At 33.4% G+C, this 12,726-nt stretch overlaps 1 pseudogene; it reads right to left on the bottom strand.

Moving 5' to 3' along the window:
• Positions 1–10,755: 10,755 nt before the first annotated feature.
• Positions 10,756–12,479, bottom strand: LOC140803214 (uncharacterized; annotated as a pseudogene).
• Positions 12,480–12,726: the final 247 nt, after the last annotated feature.

Here is a 12,726-nt window from a genome sequence, read left to right as displayed (position 1 = left end):
AAAATATAAGACGGGAGAATTTATTTTCCCAAGAAATTTGAAGATTTTTGGATTAAAAAACAACGATAAAAGTCTTATCTATTAAATATTTAATGGGCAGTTACCGTCAAAAGTTAAGACTACCAGATAAATGATATTTGGAAAGATATATTTTAAGAATAATTTTTTTTATTGACGATTTCACGGGTCAATATCCGTAAAAAAAGTCAACTCAATCTACGTATACAGTGAAAAACAACATGTTTGACATAAAACATATATTTTTCATCAATCAGGTCGGAGATTTGTCTCATAAATTTGACCGGTAAAACATTTCCACAGGAGTTTTGTGATATTTAGTGTGGATACACAAATTCAATCCTATGTATCAGTCACATTCACAAAGCGGCCGAAGTGAAGAAAGCGATGTTTGTTTGCATCCAGACAAAGCCCAGGACCAGATGGTATGCCTGCTTTCTTCTTCAAAAATATTGGGATGTGATAGGTGAAGATGTCTCGGAAGCCATATTAAAAATACTCAATGAAGGGGAGCCTCTTGAGGACTGGAATGACACCATAATTACCTTATCCAAAGACCCCGAGTCCAATGACTATGAAAGACTTTCGGCCGATTAGTCTTTGCAATGTTGCTATAAAGAGTTGCCGGTGTTTGACAAACAGGTTAAGACCTATTCTTAAAAGACAGTGAATGAATTCCAGAGTGCATTCGTGCCTGGCAGATTGATATCTGATAACATCATCCTCAGTTTTGAAACATTACACTGGATCAGAAGCAGAAAACAGGGCCAGAAAGGGTATGGTGCACTAAAGCTGACATGAGCAAGGCCTACGACAGAGTGAATGGGGTTTCTTGAAGGAAGATGCTCCGGCTGGGATTTTCACCTATCTGGGTGGAGAAAATAATGCGATGTGTGCGCACTGTCCGTACTCTTTCTCCTTAAATGGTGAAATCATTGGAAATGTCAGCCCAGGCCGAGTTTTAAGACAGGGAGATCCCTTTCCCCTATTATTTGTCTTGTGTGCTCATGGCTTATCTTCTGCTCTCATATCTCTTGAACAACGAGTCTATTAACAGGAGTTCGTATGGCCTCATCTTGCCCTGCCATCACGCACCTGTTTTTTGCAGATGATAGCCTTCTCTTTTTTAGAGCGACAATGGCAGACTGTGAGGCTATCCGAAACTGCTTAGCTATTTAGAGAAGGCTTCGGGAAAACTGATTAATTTGAAAACCTCGCCTCTTTTAGCACCGAATACCGATGCTCAACTGGCAGAAAATATTAAGTCAAGACTGGCCATTTCGATAGTGCACGGGCATGAGGTCTATCTGGGACTTCCAGTGTTCTCTACTAGAAGAAAAGAGACTACAGTTCAGATATCTGTGGAGAGAGTTGTGAAACGAATACAAGGGTGGGGCAACAAAAATTTTTCGGTGGGGGGTAAGGAATCTGATAAAATCAGTGCTGCAGGCATACCACCACCTATGCCATGTCCTGTTTTCGTATCCCGAAATCGGTTTGTGAGAGATAGAGCGTGAATGCTCAATTTCTGGTGGAGTGTGAAGAGGGAAAAGAAGAATGCATTGGAAATCTTGGAAAGCACTGTCCAACCAAAGTGTATGGGTGGGTTTGGGCTTTCGACACCTTGAAACTTTTAACAAGGCATTGTTGGCAAAACAGAATGGCGCATATTAGTAAACCCGGGATCATTAGTTGGCCGTGTGCTAAAAGCCAGATATTTCAGACACCAAGATATCAGGGAAGCCGGTCTCGGCAGCAACCCATCGTACCTTTGGAGGTCGATTGTATGGAGCCGCTCTTTATTGGACATCGGGCTGTGCTGGCATGTGGGGCAACGGGGCAAAGATCAACTTGGCTGGGGATAGATGGATTCCGAGATCAACAGGCAGAATATCCTGTCTTCGGCTCTAGACAACAGAAGGTTCGGGACCTCATCGATAATGGAAGTTGGAAGGAATCTGTCGTACAACAACTCTTTCCCCTCACCTGTGCAATGATATATTGGCTATTCCTCTACCAGCGACGCCACATGAGGATTTCCGATTCTGGCTATTCGATGCTAAAGGATATATACAGTCCGAGAGGGTATAAGGCAGCTTCAGGATCTATGACTCACCATATGTCCACGCAAGCAGTACAATGAAAAGTTGGTGGAATTTCCTCGGGGCTCTCTCGCTTCCACCGAAAGTCAAGATATTCTGCTGGAGAGTGATACATAATATAATTCCTACGGAGAGCAACTTGCAGACCACCATGTCCCAGTAGCAGACGTGTGTCCGCGTGTGTCAGGCGAGCTGGGATTCCACGGGCCATGCTTTATTCGTATGTGCCGCCATAAAGCCTTGTTGGAAAGAAACTTGCTACGGTCGCCTTGAAACAGGTAAGCCATCTGGAAGTGTTTGAATTTTCTTGTGAGGAAGGAAAGCTTAGCAAGAAAGAGTTTGAAGTGTTTGCTATGCACTTGGGCGACGTGGAGTGAAAGATTGCGGTTGATTCACAAGAGCCAGGGGAGATTGGAAATTAATAACACAGACGGGAGTGAAACCCTGCTGCATGACTTCCAACTGGCTCAAGTAGCTCTGTCGACACTGCCTGTTGATGCATAGTGCTCGTCCCTCGCCATGTGGGAGCCGCCACCAGAATATACTGCTCCGTTGGATGTTGACGCGACCTATTTGCGGAATCTAACAGCTGTGTTTTGGAGGAGTGGTGAGAAATCATGAGGGATAACCAGTAGTAGTCTTTGGAAGGAAGATTGGCATGCCCCAGTCGGTTTTATTGCGCTGAGCTTATTGCTATTCGCGAGGGCTTAAATTCGCTCAACTACAATAGTTACAGATTCATCAAATTGCTTCAGATTCTCTCTTGCAGTGCAAGCAGTCACAAGGCCGGAAGAGAACCTTAGCTATTCAGGCCCATCGTTTCAGATATCAATTTCCATTGAATTCTCGAAACAACCCTCACTTCTCATGTTCGTCGATTGGCAAATGTGGTAGCCCATTCGATAGCAGCTTTTGTTATTTCTTCTTCTCCAAATCTCAATTTGTATGAGAGGCTGGAGCTTTTTCCATTATGGTTATTCAACTGTAACTAAGGACATCTTGGCTAGAATAATTACAAGTGTTAACCATCAAAAAAAAAATTGTAGTACCCGATATCATAGATTTATTGAATTTTTTAAAAATAATGATTTTTGTAAGGTTAATAAATTTCTAAAGACTTGTATTTCTAATAGATTTTTGTATTAATTACCCACAACTACTCGACTCAATCCGAAAAAAATCAGGTTTGAGTTTGGGTTTTCGGGTCGGGGCAGATCAGGTTGGACCCGATAGCTGACAAAAAAAAAATGATCGGGTTGGGTTCGATCAACCCGAAAATTATAAAAAAATTTAAAAATATAACTAGGAAATATTGCCATATTTTTATATTTTGTATGTCTGAAAAATATTTATTATATATTAATATCATAAATTTATTATTATTTTAAACATTTTTTATTTTTTAAATAATTTTTTATTTGATTTTATAATATACTTTATTTTTTCTACAACGATTTTCAATTCAAATCATAATAAAGAGAGATTTTATATTATGTATCTAATTAAAATATTAATTATTTATTAAATTTATTTAATTTTTTTTAAATTTTTTTTTTAAAAAACTTCAAATTCAAGTTATACGGTTTATCATGTTGATCGGGTTGATTCGGGTTTATGTTCGGGTTGGGAGTTTTCGGTTGAGCATTTTTGAATAGTACTGTTGCTCGACCGACCGACCCACCCCACCTAATTGACTCCCCTAGAAAATCAATTAGTTAATATTTTTCATAGACCTCTAGATTCTTTGGAAGATTTAGACACTAATAATTTTTTTTCATAGATTATACCCAATAATATAATAAATACATTAAAATTTAATGAATGTCATTATAATGCGCACACAACACACACACACACACACACACCACAAACACATATATATATAAATATATTATATATATATACATAAAAACTATTGTGCGATCGTTTCAAACATCAGTTTTGTGAGAAGAATCTCATACCTAACCGACTCATATAAATTATATTTTTATGTTAATGTATTATTTTTTACTCTAGTATGAACTGACTGACTGACGTCTCACGGATATAGATCCATGAGACGACTTTACATGAAACTTACTATATGTGTGTGTATTGTGTGTGTAAGTGTTTTATATACAAGTTTAAATATCTAAAGTAATTAAATTAATGTTTTTTATAAACACAATAATAATTTTTTCTTGAAAATATTTTATTTAAAAAAAATATCATTAGATTTCTTTATCTATAATATAAATCAAATGAAATATTCTTTATTAATCTACTTTTGAATTTTTAGTTAAATAATCATATGATCGTAACATAAAAAATTTATAAAAAATGTTTTTAAACTTTAAAATTTAATATAATCCCTCGAATTCAAAAAAAAAATTTAATACCAGAAATGTTAAATTATATTGCACATATCGCACACAAATATTAAAAGCTCATACAACGAAATCAAAGTTTAAATACATAATAAAGTGAAACCATAATAGGACAAATTATATTTTCCCCTTTTGTTGCAAATTTAGAAAATTTGAGTCCAAAATGTGATTCACGGTCGAAATCTAACTGGGGAGCAATTTAATAACCATTGCTTTATTTATAATATTTTTTCTTTGATAAAATGGACATAATCATAAATTTTTTTCTTTATATGATGAATGATATTTTAATAAATGTTTACTTTTTTGAATTATTTAATATTGTTAATTAAATTCACATTGTTTTTTGGGCTTTGAATTGTATTTTGTTTATCTCTTCACAGTAACTCAATAATAATAGTAACAATAAACGCATAAATTTTTTATGAGACGATTCTATAGTATATATCTGAGAGACGTGATTCAATCTATATATAAACAAAAGTAATAATTCTGATATAATTTTTTTTTTTAGGATCGAATCGATAAGAGGTTCATCTAACAAAATTAACGCATGATACGATTTCATAAGAATTTTTGTGTAATATTTTTAGGAATATGTCGATATTTTCTCACTTCATTTTTAAAGAAGGATATCATAAAACAGTAATTTTATTCAATTTTATAAGAAATATATATAATAAGATTAAACATGCCATGTATCATTATTACATCATCACATCATATTATAAACATCAATAAATAAATCATGTTTATTAAGATCCAAATTTATTTTTTTTCCTTTTCACACGATAATACAAATATGGCGAAAATAGAAAAGGAAATCATCACATAAAAGAGAGAGGCAACCATAACAAAAAATATATATTACTAAATAATTGAATTAAACTCGTGAAAATGGTGGATTATATATATCCTATGAATAGGCCAATCAAAATCAGGCCAAACAATACTTTGGATCCCGGCTCATTCCAACAAAGTTAGGAGGTACATGACAGACCAATGTATTCTCCTATAAATATCAGGTTTGAGAGTCTAATTAATGATTCACTAAATGAGTTCATTAGCACCCTTACTGCCTCTCTTATTCTCAGTCTGCTCGGATAGCATCACCTATCATACACGAATCTTAATTTTCAATGAATATCAATATATATTCCCATATGTTGATTAAACCTAGGTTATTCCAGCTTCCAAGACGATAGTTTCAGTTCATCTATTATATGATTTAAAAAAATTGAGTTACACATCGTTTAATCTCGATTTATTTTTTATATTGAAAAAATATTCATTAGATTTAAAAAAGATCAATGCTGATCACATTGTGGAGGATAAGTTTCAAAACTTTCCGCAGGTGTTTGGATGAAGGCATTTCATGTTTTTAGCCGGTTAACCGAGTCATTGTTTTATGAAGAAACGGTATGCTGAGTTGAGAAAGAATATAGTAAAAAGTTAACTAAATTAATTAGGTGATATGTGAATATATTATACGTTAGAATATATAAAAAAATAAATTCCACTTAAGCTGAAATTTTAAATACAATATTCGCAGCATTGGAATCGGATTTGCTTCCATTACAAGTAAATATATTGATAATGAAGAGTTTTTATTAATAAGCAATTAGGACAATTCCTTCACAGCAGACAATTAATTGGTGGTCGAGCCTGTCCTCGTCCTTGTCGCAATCCGACCACTCATGGGAACCGGCATTTACCATATGCTGCACCAAAATGGTCAAACTTTTTAAATCTCAATTTTCCCCAAAAATTAGAACAATTTCGAATTGACAATACGCGGAAATTATACAAAAACATCCAGCATTTAAATTTTATCTATTGGAACTAGTCAATTGCGACACATGCCATATATTTTTCGCACAAAATAAAGAATATATATATATATGGTCAACTATATATAATCGAATGCACAAAAAAAAATAATACTCTTAGCATAAAAAGTAATAATATTTCATAACGACCCAAAAAGAGATCTATCTCACAAATATACGACCGTGAGACCGTCTCACACAAGTTTTTTCTTGAAATAATGTGTAAATTTTTAACTTTTGAAGGTGAATGAAATAGGGTAATTATGAGTAAATTACGAATATACTTTTTAAAATAAAATATTATTTTTCTAAATTGACCAGGATATTTTCGTAAAACTAATTTATGTCACAAAGTCGGACCACTAAGTATCTCAAACTTTACATTTTTTTTCTTTAAATATTCAGAGTCCGAAACTAATTAATCCACAAATTTTAATTTAAAAAAAACGTAAACTATATATATATATATATATAATATATATATATATATTATATATATATATATATAATATATAATATCCGGGGCGTTTTTTTTTCGCGACACAATATAACCGGTGTCAGATGAACAATTAGTTTATCTATAAGAAATAACATATAATTAAATGAATCGTCGTCGTGCTAAAAAAACGCGAAAGAACTTACTCGGCCATGATCGTGAGTTTAGGGTTTTCTCGTATCGCATAGACGGTTTTATATATAGACAAAGACATAAACAAACAATGGCAGTGAAAGAAGAAAGATTGTTTCTTGCCATGGATATTTGAATTCTTGTACTAAATTAAGTCTGTTTTTTTGTTTGTTTCTTGTGATAAATAAATCTTGTAGACAAACGTGTTTAAATAGTGATATTTTGGAAATTAATATTTATTTTGATATGATTCTTGTGGATTTTGTCATATTTTGACTTAATTTAATCAATTTCAATTTATTTAGCAGAGATTGCGAAATTCGAAATTCAAACTAAAATTAGTTGTAAAGTCGATATTATAATATTATTACACCGTGTGGGGAATTAATAATAGGTTAATCTTGCGTCCAATGCACCTAACCAATATAAAGTGATACCGAATGAATTTATAATATGTATATTTTTTTATGAAGATTTCTGCTATATGTGAATTGCAAAGACTGAAATGTGTATTAAAATAGATTTTCTGTTATATTCGGGTAATCATTTTAAATCGTGAAAGATTTAAGTATCAATCATTGAATTACATGTATACCGATTTCTTTTTTAAAATTGTAGTACTCGATATAATTATGTCGCTTGTATTCAATGCATAGATTTAATGACTTTTTTAAATAATAGATTTTGTCAGGTAATAAATTTCAATAGAAAATCACTTAGTTATAAAAATTTTCATAGACTCTTCTTCATTTACTTTGGAAGATTTGTAGAGACCATATTTTTTCATAAATTATGCCCAGTTATTAAAAATAAATACATTTAAAAATTAATTAACGTCATTTATAATAAATATTACAAAAATATTGTGAGATCGTCTGAAGCAATCATTTTTTGTGAGTAGAATCTTTTACTTGGCTCGACTCATAAAATTTATTTTTATTGTCTTATATTTTTCACTCTAAGTATGGACCGAGTAGATCATCTCACGTATATAAATTTGTGAGACGATCTTACATGAAACGTAATGTGTGTAATAAGTTGAGATATCTAAAGTAACGAAATTTAATCATACAAGTTTTTATAAATTTAAAATACTCTTTTTTAAATTGCAAAATATTTTATTTTTAATAAAAAATATCATTAAATTTATTTTAGTAGTATTTCATTTATTTAATATTAAATCAAAAATAAATTCTTATTAAATTATACTTTGAATTTTTTATTTAATTATATCATATAATTTGTAACATAAAATATTGTTAAAAAACGTTTTTAAACTTTCAAATTTTAATATATATCTCGAATTCAAAAAGAAATATTTAATACCAAAATCTATTATATATTAAATAATCAAATTTCTTCTCTTTTTTATCATCCTCTTCAACACCAAAACAAATTTCTTTTTTCTATCATAAATTATTACATTTTTTTTATTGAAATTAAGTTTAATAGAAAATAGATTTTTTGTCACAACAATAGTACAAACACTAATTATAATATTCATATCAAATTACAAAGGTCCAATATTCATGTGAGTGAGTCTCATGTGAGACGGTCTACACGGATCATAATCTGTGATACGAGTCAAATACTTTTAGCATAAAAAGTAAACTTTTTCATGGGTGACTCAAATAAGAGATCTGTCTCACAGATACGACTCGTGAGACCCTCTCACACAAGTTTTGTATATTCATTAATAAATTGATTAAACATAATTTTTTATGAACATGACGAACTTAATTTTTTTTTAAAAAAGATATCATTAACACAGTAATTATTATCCAATTTTATAAGAAATATTATAATAAAAAATTAAACATGCCATCTGCGCACCCAGAAATGCTGGAAGACGTGAATTGACTTCAGATGTCGGCGGGCCAAATTTACCTCCGTACAAAGTAGACATCGGTGAACCATGAGTTCTCACGCGATTACGTCTCAATAATAATAATAAAAAAAATAAAATCATGTTTTTTTAAGATCCAAATTTATTTTTTCCTTTTCACGATAATACAAATATATGTGAAATTGAAAATCAAATCATCACATAAAAAAGGGCAAAAATTTGTGTGAGACGGGTCTCACGGGTCATATGGTGAGACGGATCTCTTATTTGGGTCATCCATGAAAAAGTTTACTTTTTATGCTAAGAGTATTACTTTTTATTATGAAATGAGTAAGGTTGACCCATCTCACAGATTAAGATCCGTGAGACGGTCTCACATAAGACTCACTCAAAAAAGAGAGGCAACCATAACCAAAAAAAGATAAAAAATATTGAGAATAAGACAAAAATTGTGTGTGAGACGGTCTCACAGGTCGTTTTTGTGAGACGGATCTCTTATTTGGATCACTCTAAAAAAATATTACTTTTTATGCTAAGAGTATTACTTTTTATTGTGAATATGGGTAAGGTTGACTCGTCTCACAGATTAGTGACCCAGAGACAATCTCATATGAAACCAACTCTGAGAATAATTTGAATTAAACTCGTGAAATGGTGGATTATATATATCCCAAGTTGATTAATCCAAAGGTATTCCAACTTCATGACGATAGATTCACTTTATATTCCATATGATTTAAAAAAATTGAGTTGAAAACGCGAGAAGAACGAGAACAAAAACATAAATCGTACCACACATCAGAGATACGAATGCATTACAATACTGTCAATTGACTCATCAATAGAAGTCCTCTAATCATACTAAAGTTCAGTTTGATCTTAATATAGATGGGAGTTGGCAATATTTACATATCATGAAATTACCCCAAATCTTTCACCTAACATTCAGTTTTATGAAGAACTGAAAAAAAAATTGGCCCGTCGCGGTTAAAAGGGGATGATGACTACTTTTACGAAGGCGGGACGACAAGTACTTTCAATCTCCTCCTCCTCCGTCTTTAGAGTAACAGAACTCTCTTGCCAACAATGAATGTCTTCGAATCAATACCTAAAATAATAGCTGTCACAGCTGAGCAATTGAGAAAAACAAGCTCAGAGTCCAGGAATAGATTCAAGATTGTATTTTTGAGAAGATGAACTTCGTCCTCTCGGCCATCCTGCATCTGTGGCTTTTATGGCATCAATGTGTGTAGATATGCGTAAAGGCGTTTCGACTTGCTGATGGGCCTGGATTACTGATTTTACACTCGCAAGGAAGCGGCGAATCAGGCCCCTAAGAAATGGACCATGGTATCTGTTCGTGTTCTAAGTAATACATGATTCACCCATGCATGCACAGAACAAAGCCACCTAGGATATTTGAAATAAAAGTTAGCTCAGGGATAGAATAATACACTTTTGAATTCGGACTCGAAACAGTTCACAAGTGTGTTTCAATTATTTTTTATTAGATAATCACACCGTTGCTTAATTAATCTGGCAGTGAAAAGAATGTGGTTAATTACCACACCACAAAGTAGTTTCCTCCACATCTTTGTGATCATTTTGCTAAGAGCCGATAATAATTAAACCATTAGTTGTGCCAGGGATTCAACTACTCTCGTACTCAATTGTATAAATGGACTATAATTTGAATGGGAAGTACTGTCGTAGAATTGGACAGATTGAGGAACTTTCGAGATTGAGAGAGGAATTTGGAAAAAAAGATTAAACTTTTCTAGGACAAGAAAAGGGAATAAAAATGTTGATACTGGATATTGGTCTTATCAAGCAGAGGGAATAAGCTCTTTTCAGCATATCAGGAATTGCATAACCTTAATACACCAAAGCATTTCAACAATAAATACTGTAAAGCATTGGTAGAATCCCCAACTAATTTAACGAGATAAAGGAGAGTCCTTGTACCTCAGCATTTTATATCTGGAAGCAAATGGCGATTCACTAAGATAACCAAAGATTCTCCAGCTCGAGGAAGAACATACAAGCCAACTCCCCACGTCTAGCTTTCTTTTCCAATAGCACAAAAGGGCAGAGATCCCCCTGCAAGCCAATACAAGAGCTTGTGGTCCTCAATGCCACTTTTCTGTGCATGCATATACCCCCTTTTGTTGCCGGGATAGTTAATCAGTACAGTATGAGGGCTGAATGTTATATAAATGAAGCAGCAGGAAATGGTACCTGAAAGATGCCACAAAAGCAGATAAGAACGTTGTAGAGCGCACAGCACCTTTAACAGCAAGCCAACAGGTTCGAACTGGAGCATCCAAAACTTTGAAAAGAGACAATACATAATTACCCACTAAGCGATATGAGAACTTGCATTGACTAGAACTTAGCTAGACACGGTTACATAACTTACAACACTGAAGGCAAAATCATCTAGTAAATCTCATTTTACAGAGTCTATATACCATAAGGAGAAAGCCAAATATTTCCAAACTCGTAGATATAACAGAGATTCTTCCATTTGCTAACACGATAATGCAAAATAGAGACGCTTTTTGAATATTTGCTCGGACAAAGAAATAATCAATATCCTCTTCCAAAATGTACAAGGAAAGCAGTAAAGGTGTATTCTTACACAAAAGTGCAATGATAAATGGAAATAAGCTCCATCATCTCTAATAAAAGCCTAGAACAGGTAACTTGAAATTATTAATCGAAAATGTGTACAGTTTATTTGATCCCCCTCGGACTTTTTGTCGAATATAACACATATATTTGGTCAAACCTCATAAAATTTTTGATAAAAATGAATGGACAGCGAAAACTACAAAGGCATGATTTTGAACATTAATAATGAGAGGATGTACCTTTTGCATGCCAGAACAACAAAGGGCACAAATGTCAAAGAGAAATATGAGGAAAAGTTTCCTGAAGGTACTCTGGCAGCATTTGCATTGTGAAATAAGCACGAGTCAGTATTAGGGTGATAATAGAGCAAGGAACAATATCCGGAAACTCATCCAATTTCACACAGTGCTAAATACTCTTTGTTGGACAAGTAAGTAGATAGTGAGGTAATATCTACTGGAGAACCTCTACAGCAATCCCTCACCACTTTGTACACTGGTGCAGCAACTGGACCCGTTTTCTGAATGAAATCTGATATGATTTTGGCATGCTTTCAGGGCGCATAACAAAAGCATACATAACCTGAAAGTGCTTATAATTAGAAAATCGACAACAAAAGAACTGCATTAGAAAAAGGAATCGAATTGAGCATCCTCTGTAACAAACAAGATAATTTGTAGTGTGATAATATGTTCTAGAGCTATACCAGAGATCATGACCCTAAAAAAGAATATTGACCAAAAAGAAAACAACAGTTACAATTGAGACTTCAGAAAGTGATAGTCAATTACTTTTGCACAGGCTATCGAAAAAAGCAGAGTGCACCATGACTCCAATGGCTTCCCCAAAGGTGGAACTGTGTTGTTGGATTTAGCCGAGTTATATGCACACTAGATAAGTGATCATATATTTAGACAAAGTAAAAACATGCAAAAGCAGTCATAGTACCTCATACACTGGAAGAAAAACTAGGAAAATTGTACTCATACCTGAGCAAGCCTAGCCAAAGAGATAAAGCGAGCGACGACGCCTACGGCTTGAATCATCTAATGCTAAGATAGGGTGCTTGAGTTGTTGTGCGGTTTAAAAGATTTGAGTTGCACCATTACTACTAGCTATAGCTTTTGATAAAGCGGTAAACACTCGGTCCTACAATTGGTATCAGAGCCAAGGTCACGGGTTCGATTCTCATTGATTGCAAAGAGTGCAATTATTGGGAGGGAGATTGTTGGGTGCAATAATTGTCCCTGCTTGGTAGAGCGATCGAACCGTGGTGCTTGAGTTGTTGGGCGGTTTAAAAGAT

The sequence above is a fragment of the Primulina eburnea genome, chromosome 1 (assembly GCF_022965805.1).
Source record: "Primulina eburnea isolate SZY01 chromosome 1, ASM2296580v1, whole genome shotgun sequence".
Classification (NCBI taxonomy): Eukaryota; Viridiplantae; Streptophyta; class Magnoliopsida; order Lamiales; family Gesneriaceae; genus Primulina; species Primulina eburnea.
Note: the sequence above shows the minus strand (reverse complement) of the source record. Positions and strands in the feature narration are given on the sequence as shown.